General features: G+C 29.2%; 1 pseudogene across 1 annotated transcript; it reads right to left on the bottom strand.

The window, feature by feature from the left end:
• Positions 1-6,099: 6,099 nt before the first annotated feature.
• On the bottom strand, positions 6,100-7,450 carry LOC109804072 (polyadenylate-binding protein 8-like; annotated as a pseudogene). The gene is made up of 4 exons (XR_014432265.1): positions 7,334-7,450; positions 6,885-7,061; positions 6,620-6,796; positions 6,100-6,512 (listed from the first exon to the last, which is right to left on the bottom strand). The product of XR_014432265.1 is annotated as a polyadenylate-binding protein 8-like (transcript).
• Between the last annotated feature and the right edge of the window lie 4,878 nt (positions 7,451-12,328).

Genomic DNA, 12,328 nt, shown 5'->3' on the forward strand with positions numbered 1-12,328 from the left:
TTTTCAGTTCCTTCGGATTAGTTCTAATGAATATGTGTCCCTTATCAAACAAATTAATGCAAAGAGGGTTAGAGGTGGCTCTCAGTGCAATAGTATGTGTCAGTGTCTCACCCTTTTAAATCCATATTATTAATGAAAAAGTATTGGCAATCGGCATTTATACATATCATCACCTTTTTTTTTTTGTCTTTTTCTAAATATTGATATTCGTTTGTTTTATTACTCTTCGAACATTAATTGAAGGGATTATGATGAACGTATAAGGGTAATTTAAACTTGTCTGAACGTTGCGGTGTTGTAGTTTTCAACTTTTCATGGAAGAAATTAAAGTTATCCAAAAAAAAAGGTGATGATAAGATGGGTGGCTTGTGACACCCGACAATAACATGAAGCTAATACTGATCACAATTCACAAACCCCTTTATTAATTTAATTTAATTTTTGAACATAATACTAAGAAATTAAAATCAACTATAGTATCATTAACACGATTATCACTTTGCCACCTCGCATGCATGTCAGATATTGTTGATATATAAGAATGAGATGAATTTCAGCCTTTGAAAGGAAATTCTCCAAGTTCTAAATAATTAATCAACGATAATAAAAAAAATTCTCAAGTGTGTATAGAGATACAACTTATGCATGAATGAGGAGATATACTAAATGGAGCTTATATTTATGTCAGATGTTTTTTAATTCAAGACTAATTTAGTTTTCACATTGATTAGAATTTGATTAGATGATTAAATTCTTAATATATTTTTTTTATAATATAGTAAAAATACAATGGAAAAATTTTATTTATTATTTTACATTTTTTTCGTTGAAACATATTTTTATACAAAGCACAAAAATTGTATAATAAAAATATACATTAGAGGCGACAATATTAAATTAATCCAAAACTAAAATACCCGTAAATACATTAAAATAGTAATATGTATTCCTAAATAGAATTGCAATTCAGAAAATAAAGTAATAAAAGTAATTAAGATCATTGATATTTCATAATATATAACTATCTAAATATGACTAAGAAATTAATTTTATAAATAAAACTATATCTATACACATAAGTACAGTTGGATTGGCCAATATAATTAATTAGAATTCGATTTTGGTAGTTTGTATTGAATTAAATTTATTTATTTATTTATCGACTGAGAATTAAATTAATGGCTAAATTATATTATTAGTCCTTTATCTTATTTATTAAATTTATTTTGGTTCTTTATTTCTTAAATTTAAACTAGTTTGATCATTTTGAAATAATGATTTTTTTTTTCAATTTGGATATATGATTTTGGATATTTTTTACTGATTCAAATCTTGAAATTTATTTCATTATAAGAAAATTATTAAAATTTGAATGAAGAAATTTTACAAACATAGTAAAATAAATTACATAAAAATAAATCTAATAGATAATTAAAAAAAATTAAAATACAATTTTATACTATTTTCTAGTTTTTTATGAGATATTTTTTTCACACAATTTTCATTATGTTCATAATCTTTTGGATTCAAGCATTAATTAAATTTTATAGTTTTTATGTAGTTAAATCTAATACTACAAATTTTATGTATTGAATCAGTTGAAAATTGATTTAAAATTATGTTGTAAAATTTAAAATTATTATTATTTTAAAAGGGTCAAATTAATCTAAATATAAAAAATAAAGAATTAAAATAAATATTTTAATAAATAAAAGAGTAAAATAAACTTTAAAAAAAAAGATAAAGGATCAAAAAATAATTTAGCTATAAAAATTTAATAAAATCTGATTATCATCAATATATGCTTTTATAAATCATCGAAGAAAACTGCCATATATTGCTGTTAGTATTTTTATATATTTAGTAGAAATTAAACTCTTAATATTTATATTACGATGTATTGTTAATACATAATTTCATTAATATAAAAATTCTATATATACTATTAGCGCTCACGTGATTAATACAGTATATCATATTTAACCAATGGACTTTAATTCTCATACCAAAGAAACATATACATAAATTTCGGTTTGGTTTCAAAGAAACATATAATCTATATAGGGGTTGACTCATTCAATCCATCTTCCGTCTGATTTATAAATTTAGGTGTTTTTTTTTATTTAAGCAGGGAAATGAAATAAAAGAAAATAATAAAAAGAAAGAAATTAAGAGGAATGAAAGAAAATGAATAAATTAATAAAGCAAGTTTTTTTTTTAAGTTTTTTTTTTCTTGACATGTAAGAATTATAGTAATAATAATAGAGTTCGGACATAAAATCATATATATATATATATATATATATATATATATATATATATATATATTATTTATTTTAACACCCTACTTCCTTCACATTTCCATCCAAAAGTGCACAACTTATATACTGAGACGAGTGTTACCACTTCATCTTCCATTTTATCTTTTAGTGTGTGTTTTTTGTTAAAGAAAAAGATATGTAAAAAATAGAATAGAGAAAAATAAAAAAAATAGTAGAAATAGATTTGAAAAAAGTAAAAATTTGATTATTTAATTAAAGATAAATACGTGAGAAATATGTGAAAAATAAGAAATAGAAACATTTTTCTCGAAAATATTTTTAAAAATGAGTGAAAAATCGAAATGGAAAGAAAAGATGACGTTTCCAGTTTTTTCTCTAGAAGTGAAAACAGTATTGACCGTGTAACTGTAACATGGAAAAATGATTGTATCGTGGAGAATGAGTTGTATTGAACATGTAACTTTATCTTTTATTTTTTTATTAACAGATTACGTGTATTAAGTGTGAGGGGTGCTGATCTAGTAGTATTTTTTTTTAATAAAAATAAGAAATACTACAAAAATAGTAATAGAATTGAATTTAAGTTTTCATAGTGGTTACTGATCTAACAATATAATATTAAGAAGATTGCTTTGATTTATTAATTATGACTATTATAAATAATTAAGTTTAATATTAAGTTGATTGGGATTGCTGGCAACTTCCTTCTATATTTTAAAAGTATTATATATATGACTAAATTTAAATAAAATATATAAATGTTAATAGTTTGTACATTTCAATTATAAATACAATATTTCAAGTTTAAAAAGTTATTACAAATTAAATGTGAAAAAATTGTTATAAGTCAAGAAATGATTGTTATTTAAAATATAATACAATAATTTCAACATAATAGATATTAATACATTTGTCAAAAAAAAAGAGTTATTATTGATGATAGATATTATAAATTTATTAATAAAATTAATAAACCAAACATATTTTAAATATTTTTTTTTTATAAAATTAGAAAATGAAAAATTAAATCCAACATATTTTCTAAATATAAAATTCAAAATATTTTTTTTTCAAAAAAATAAACAATTTCTGAAATTATCCAACACCATTGAAAAGTACTAACGCCTAAAAGTTGATACTAGTGGGTAGCATTAGCATCTAGAAGCTTTGTCAACATAAAAATATCCGTTGAACTTGAAATTAAGGAAGAATAAAAAAGAATACATTTGAAGGAGTACTACTCATTATTAGTAATATCTTCCACACCTTTGAAGGGAATAATGACTCACATTGCATAGAATCTAACACCACCCAATCAATCAATTAATTAATATGAGAATGAGGTCAAGGAAAGTTCTACAACTCTTAAAATATATATTGCAAATATATATAACAAATCAATGAGATCTTCAATATTTTGCTATATAAAACAAACCAATTGTGTGAAGTCTCAATCGCGTGTGAACAAGTAGCATGAGGTTAGAATTGAGAAAGAAGATCGATCATGAGCATGACCCAACATTGCAAAGGCGAAACAGAAAAAAAACACAAGTGAAAAAAAGAAAAGAAAAGTTGTGGAAAGAAGGTACCTTTAAGATAAGAGAGAAAGATATTGAATATTATTGTATAAAGCGATTTTTTAACAACCCATCACCATCGTGCCATAAATTAAAATTGGAGTGGATGATTTGGTGGATAAATTTACATATTCAAATTTCCAAATCTTCTCTTTTCTTCATTCAACCCGGCGTGCTAATACTAAATTTCCATGCATGGTCTCAACCATTCGTTTCTTTGTTTCTTCCTTCTGAATGAGCAACAATAATACAAAAAAATATATAGATATATATCATTTTTGTTTTCATTACTTCAACTTATTTTTAAAGAATAATAGTTTGTTTTTATCAATTTTATTTTCTGAAATTAAAAGCATGGTTATTTTTCTAAAAGGGTCAATCTCAACCCTGTGTTTATCTGTCCTCTCTGGCATGAATATGAATAGCTACAAGGAAAATAAATTATACTCATGAATGTTTTATTCTCCTACGTACATGATACTTATGAGTAAAGCTAAAAATTATTTATACTTATAAATATTTAGTGTAGATAAAATTCAAACATTTATACTTATATAGTTGTTTGTTATATAGGTAAAAATGAAAAAAAATGTTGTTATATAATTCATATAATTGATGGATAAATTGTCTTTGAATTAATGTAAAATAAATATTCATCTACAAATTTTAAATTTTTAGTGATAATTTTTATCCATCACTACAAGTGAATTAATTTCTTGGAAATCATGGTTACAACTTAAAGATTGGTTGCATGCATAAATTATTAAGATTATCTCTATTTTAGAATTCTAATAACAAAATCATGTGCTAAGTATAATTAATTATATTAATTAAAGTTTTAAATTAATGTATTTCTTAAAAATATAAATATACTTGATAAAATAAAATTGAGAATTTTAAACTCACTTTTAAAATATTGTTTTCAAATACAAATTAATTTTGTAACATTTTGTTTCTAAAATAGTTTATTTTTTTTTTAACAAAAATTCTATATAAGGAAATATACTGAAAGCTCTATTAAAATCTTGAGTTGAGATTCTGTATATCTCCATATCTCCATAGATTTATGTTATAAAAGTAGGGACAAGAAGGATTCTGCAGGGTACTTTAGTGGCACTAATCAGGGGTCATCCACATCCATCTCCACTTAGATATGTGCAAAGTAAAAAGTGGGACACTAATTTTCCAAGTTAAGACAGTTTAATAGGGTTCACACTGACAAAGAAAAAGCACGTTGAATTGAATCATTTGAATTCACTGATATCTTTGTCTTAAATTGCTTCAGCAACGTTGTGTATAATAATTAATATTTCTGCATCTACTCTCAACAACCAATACAATGAACGCATATACATGAATGACTTGTGTTTGGTAGCTGGTGTTATTTCTTAGTACTGTAAGTACTTTTTTCAGTGAAACGCGTAAGTTCGTGGGGTACCTAATTAAAGTTATTCATTATTGTCTTCTGCTAACTCCAGCACAAAACTTTAAATATATGTCCGTCTTAGTATCATGTTTAAGAAAGATCTAGGAAAACCATGAACTACATTGTTAAGGTGCATGTTTCACAAATTTTTGTTTTGGATGGACATGACTTGCTTGTCAACTTTTACTATTAAAAAGCAATTGAACCTCTATATTGGTGCTTGAGGTTGTACTTGTACTTAGGCCTGAGCACGGGACGGGTTCGGACGGATTCGGGTAAAAAATATTTAGCCCAATCCAAACCGATCTAATAAAAAAATGTCCATTTTTGATCGTGAACAGTGTTTCGGGTTTGTCGGGTTTGAGTTTTCGGGTCTCGGGTTAATTGGATCGGGTTAGTCGGATTGGGCCATATTGGGCCCAATATTTTTATTTGTTATTTTTTTCAAAATCTAAACAACTATTTAATTAATTTGGGCTGACCTTACATTTTTTTTCTCTTTTTTTCTCAACTATTTAAACCAGTAGAGTTGGGCCTTATTTTTGTTATAATCTTTTTTCAGGTTTTTGTTTTTTCAGTTTCAAATAGTCAATTAAAACAAGAGTGCTCAACTAGTTCTAAAAGTACAAAAGAGAAAAAATTGACTACAACTATTAACATTAAAAATATTTCCATTTCATGTTTTAAAGTCAAATTAAACATTAAATAGTTTAGATCGAATTCAAATCCTTAATAAGAGAAATAATAGTGATGATTACCAAAAACACATGGACAGAATCAACGAAAACTATCAAGTAGGAACAGAGGACAAAAATAAAGCAAACCCATAAATCCATAAACTAATAAATCCAACAAGCTGTGCTAAAACTACAACAATCCAGAAACGAAATATAAAAAAATGTGAAAGCGAAGTACCAAGAACTTCCTTAGTACGGACTAAAACAGCAAATAAAGTGAGGGAAGCACACGAAATAGAAAAAATTAGAGTGCAGTTTCAGATTCCTGTCAACGGAATTTAAGAGACAAGATTGTCATTGAGAGAGAGTGAAGCTAGTTGATCAGCTGGACTGCTGGCTTGCTGCTGAGCAACATTCCTCAAAACATCCATGGCTTCAGCTACTTTTGCCTTCAGAGCATCTGGTCCATCTCCAAAAGCATGCATGTAACCTTTGCTGCTGCATCATGTTCCAGCTGATCCACAAGCGGGTATAACGCTTTGCCAAGCATCTACCAAACCATTCACGATAAAGAATCAGTATAACTGTTTTCTAACAGATCACATGAATGATGAATCAGTGAGTACTCAACCCAAATGTGCTAAAATCAAGACTCACAGTCCTCTGCTGTTCAGGTGGGGCATTAGCGAGAGCTGTAGGCAAAGCTTGAATGGGCATTGGCATACCACCCATGTCATATGGGATTGACAGCATTCCACCAGCAGCTACTGGAAGAGGGGCATCTTGCATGTTGCGGCCAGGTGGGTAACGGTAGACACGTCCCCTTGGAAGCATCTGAGAAACAATTACTATAAGTATCACACCAACAAGCATACATACTAGTTAGATATGAGACAAGAAATAAAACTGTGCACGAGCACACCTGCTGCTGCATCATAGGCACTAGCTGCTGGGGTTGTTGTACAGGACCCGCTCCTCGACGTCCCCCTGGGCGCTGCCCTTGTTGGCCCTGCTGAACCATAGGAACAAAGAAGCTTGGAATGGGAGCACCACCAGGTCTCATTCCAGGAACTAGTTGCTGCTGGTAACCAAATCCAGCCTGCATTTATTAATATATAGTTACAGTCTTGATGTGAATTAATTGAACTTATAAGCTTCACATAATGGCATGGAGGACATATAAATCACTTGATCTTTGCTCGGGTGTTATATTAACAAAAAAAATAGGGGACAAGTTAAAAAGGTGAATAACTGAAAAGCTTAAGTAAAAAATGTTTGTTGACATAGTTTTCAAGATTTATAAAACATTTTCTAATGCAATGTATAACCAAAAATAGAAGCTGAAGATGCAAACAACTGGGTGGTATTTACTTGTGGAGGCATCATAGCAGGGGGTCCTTGCCCATACAAAAACTGTTGGCCAAGACCAGGAGCACCAGGTGTAATAGCAAAATACTTGAAAAAAATAGACATTTATGTACACATAAGCAAAATCATATTTATAAAATTTTGTTGCTATTTTAAAAAACACAATTGAAAAAACTATTTAAAAAGTTACCTAAAAAAGACCCAATTTGCAAGTGAACATTAACATTGATAGCAAAATAAGTGTCACAGGGATCATTTATGACAAATTCTCCAAAAGGAACAACAATAGCCATGTCTATAACAAATGACTTCAAAATGGCAAAAAGGTCAATCTGAAAAAAAAAAGAAAATAAATTAGCAAGAAACATAAAAAGCATAAATTACTAAATAAAATATAAAAAAGGTTCATTTAAATTACAAACATCTTAAGTATGACCAATCACATTAATGACTGTGATTGAGATGATGGACCAACTATGACACTCGATCCATCTCCTCCTTGAACTTCATTAACACTTGCCAAAATTACCTGAAATTCTACAATACATTTAAAAATAAGATAGTTAACTCATGTACAACACAAATATTAAATAATTTTCATAGCAAAAGAATATTATGATACCTGTAACAATCTTTTCTGAAATTTCAAACTCTTCATTGATATTAAGATCTTTGAACTGGGTTGTAGTTGACCTCAACCAATTTTGAGCACAAATTAGTGCCTCTGCCATTTGTGGGCTTAAAGAGCTTCTAAAAGCATCTAAAACTCTACCCCCTGTACTAAATGCACTTTCCGAAGCAACTGTAGAAACTGGGGTGGCTAAAATATCTCTAACCATTTTTGATAGTATAGGAAACCTTGAAGAATTTTGTTTCCACCAAACAAGAATGTCAAATGTGTCATCAGCATCTATACAAGTTTCATTTAAATACCTTTCAAGTTCATTTTTTCTATCAATAGAATTTTTTTTCCCTCAAGTGCTTCTTAAAAGCATCTTTCCTAGCCAAATATGATGGATTTTCAACAAAGACAGAAGTTTCACTATGAGAAACACAAAATGCTGAATCATGAGAGGATTGTGCAGATTCATTTTGTTTCGCATAATCTGTCTTGTACCAATTATACATGTGGAACAAATTTTCTTTCAAAGAAGTGGACAAATTTTCAGCAAAATTTGCATCATCTGAATACATTTCTTTAAATGACCAATCCACAAATTCAAATTTGTAACGAGGGTCAAAAATAACTCCAAAATACAGTAGTTGATTGATGTTATTTATATTACCCCAATATTTGTCATACTTTTGCTTCATATTAAAACCCATCATGGCCAAAATAGTGTTCAGATTCATAGCTGATTGCTTAAGTTCAAAATAAATGGATGATAGTTGATGAAATGCAACATGTAAGCTGACATGTGATGATGTAGAGAAAACCTTAGTGGCCTCATAGAAAATTTTCAAAAATTTTAAAAATGCTCGAACATTCTCCCAATCAATTATAGTTGGGGGACCAGCTATCCCAAAAACCTCCAGATAACTTGAGTCTTCAAAGTCAAGCTTTTCAAAGGCAACTTGAAATTTTTCAGCAGTATCTAACATCATATATGTGGAATTCCATCTTGTGGGAACATCAAGACATAACAATTTTTTACATTCAATTTTTGAAAATTCAACACACTCTTTAAACTTAGCCAATCTTTGGGGTGAAGACCTTACAAATCTAACAGCTGTCCGAATACTTGCAATTGAATTGTGCACATCTTTTAAACCATCATTCACTACTAGATTTATTATATGGGCACAACACCTCATATGAAAAAATTGACCATCCATTACTAATCCTCCCATATTCTTGATCCTTTTTTTCAAATATGTTACAACCACATCATTGGCTGAAGCATTGTCAATTGTAATTGTAGACACATTTCCTATGGTCTCCCCTTTGTGGTTAGGAACTATTGAGAAACTAATGATTCTTTTTTGATATTTCCAATCATTATCTATAAAATGTGCTGTGAGTGCCAAATAGTTTAAATTTTGAATAGACGTCCAACAGTCAGTAGTGAGAGCTACCCTAGCACAATTTGACTTAAAGAAAGCCTTTAGCTTATGCTTTTCATCCATATAAAACTGAAAACAAAGCCTTGTTATTGTATGTCTTGATGGTACAATAAATTGTGGTTGTAATTTTCTACAAAAGTGCTTAAAACCCTCACCCTCAACCACCCTAAAAGGTTGTTCATCTAAAATAATAAAGACAATTAATGCCCTCCTACAAGCTTCAACATTGTATCTTTGGCTTACAACTGTCAAACCGCTCACATCTCTCTTCAAGGTAAGGGATGTTTGGTTGGGGTCATTAATAATAGCATTCGGATATTTAGGACATTTTCCTATGTGGTTAAGTAAACTTGATGTGCCATGTATCTTTGGATCACACCTATATCATTTACCACAATGATTACATTCAGCCATTTTCTCCTTAGATTCATTTTTAGATAGTGTTTTGAAATGTTCCCAAACTATAGAGGTTTTTTGAGAGCCACTTGCATTTAATTTCCTCTTTTTTGTATTAATTGGGAGGGTAGCAGTAAGATTAGTTTCTACAGCTTCAGCTATAACTGTTGGCTGTCTAATAGGTTGTGCACCACCACCATCACCTCTTGATGTTGCTGGTTCAGTCATGGTGGGAGTTGCAACCTCTTCGAATTGACTAGACTGCTCCATTACTGTATAATGAAGTCATAGGTAATTTTTAAGTGTTTATGGTATTTTAACAACTTTTAATTTGTTATTTTAGAGTTATAAACTTTAATTCATCATTTAAAATGTCATACAGTATTAGAAAAAAAAATACAAAAAAAAATAGATATAAACTAATGTAAACAATTACAAAATTTTTAATTTAACTAAATAAGTGAAACAGATATTTATAAATAAAGTTTAACACAAATAGCTAACATAAGAATTTTCAAAATAAAACACAAATAAATTATTAAAAAAATTATAACATGATAAACAGTAAGTACCTGAATGTTTTTAAATTTAAGATTTTTATCTTCTTTTTATGTTTTTCTTTCTTCTGTGCCTTGTGAGTGTTGAGTAATGCATCAGAAATTGTAAAAATGCTTTTATTTTTCCTATGCTTAACAGAAATAATGAATGAAACGTGTTTCTTCTTTATCTGTTTCCAGTGTTGATTAGTAATCTCAAGAAACATCAAATGATAATAGGAGCAGGAAACTCAGATTTTAGGATTGTTTAACAGGTAACGATACCATAATTAATTCCTTTGCAAGTGAAGAAACTAGCGAACTCTCACATGGAATATAGAAATCCAAAAAACTAGTCATAATTAGCTTCATATCATGAGCAAACATTAAATTGCAAGATTTTTTTTGCTTCCTTTTTAGGTGCATAGATGTAGAGTCATATCTTGCAAAGGTACTAGTTTGATGTTTGAATAAATATGTCAAAACAGGGGCAACTTTACTAACCAAAAGTACAGAGGGGATAGAAAATTGCGTAGAAAGGTTCAAAAGTGTAAACAAACTTTGCCATTATGGTGAAGAAGCTTGAAATAATGAACATTAGATGTAGGCATTTATGTGGGTCTGTCTGTGTAGGAAGATAACATCAATAGCAATAAGGTCAGGCCCATATCAGTGATCTTGATTTTCTATTCCTAGAAACTAGCCGCAGAGAAGTGTTCATTTCTCATTGTTCCTTATAAAGCTAGGCTCAAGAAAAGAAAAAGAAAAGAAAGACAAAAACTAAACTTTTATATCTGATGAAGCTCAAATGGACTCTATAACAGAAGAATTCAAGAAAACCAAAATATTTCACCATTCACATAAACAAGACAAGTTTAAATGTCAAGGACATGAACAAGTATTACCAAAAACAAAAAAAATACAAAAAAATAGATATAAACTAATGTAAACAATTACAAAATTTTTAATTTAACTAAATAAGTGAAACAAATATTTATAACTAAATAAGTTTAACACAAATAGCTAACATAAGAATTTTCAAAACAAAACACAAATCAATTATTAAAAAAATCATAACATGATAAACAATAAGTACCTGAATCTTTGTAAATTTAAGATTTTTATCTTCTTTTTATGTTTTTCTTCCTTTTGATCTTTCTTCTACCTCTCCTGCATTTATCCAAAGTAGACATTCAATGTAGATTAAAAACTATACCAAATAAATATTATTTTTAATATAAAAATTAGAACTCAACATATTTATTTCTTCTACCTCTCTTGCAATTTAATTTGAGGGATTGTGGTCTCTTGATCAAGATTGGCGTGCTTGGTGAAGCTACTTTGCCATTAACTGTGTTTAGTTCTATGGCAGAATCAGATATAGAAACACACAAGAATATAATAGAACTACTACAGCGCCTTCAGATTGGTCACTTACAAAAAAAAATATTAGTGCAAACAAAAATACCGTATGAACTATTAAAGATTTAATAATGATACAGGAGAGGAAGAAGACAGAGAGGAGAAAACAATTATCCAATGGCAAACGGAGATGAATGAACCATGCTAGGGTTCACATGACTACTCTCGCGGCATTAAGATTTGTTTGCGTGAGCGGCGGTTAGGGTTTCTAGTTTGTGAGCAGAAGAGAAGGTTTCGCGGAGCAGGCAGCGCTTAGAGTTTTTAGTTTTACTCTCGCGGTGCTAGCCTTACAAGAATAAATAACATACCTTTTGATTGTTTTGGGTCGGTCGGGTATGGATACCGACGGGTTCAAATATTTTAACCCGAACCCGACCAACAAAACCCATTACAAATCGAGTCTAACAACCCGAAAAACTGGAAAAACCGAAATAACCGACCGAACTAAGAAACTCACCGCGAAAACTTTCGGTTTCGATCAGGGAAAAATTTTCTGCTCACGCCTACTTGTACTAACTACAGTGAAGCAAGCATTAACTGCCCTCATCGATGACACACTTAAAACATACTCGTAATAATA

The sequence above is a fragment of the Cajanus cajan genome, chromosome 3, assembly GCF_000230855.2.
Source record: "Cajanus cajan strain Asha chromosome 3, NIPB_CcT2T_4, whole genome shotgun sequence".
Taxonomy (NCBI): Eukaryota; Viridiplantae; Streptophyta; class Magnoliopsida; order Fabales; family Fabaceae; genus Cajanus; species Cajanus cajan.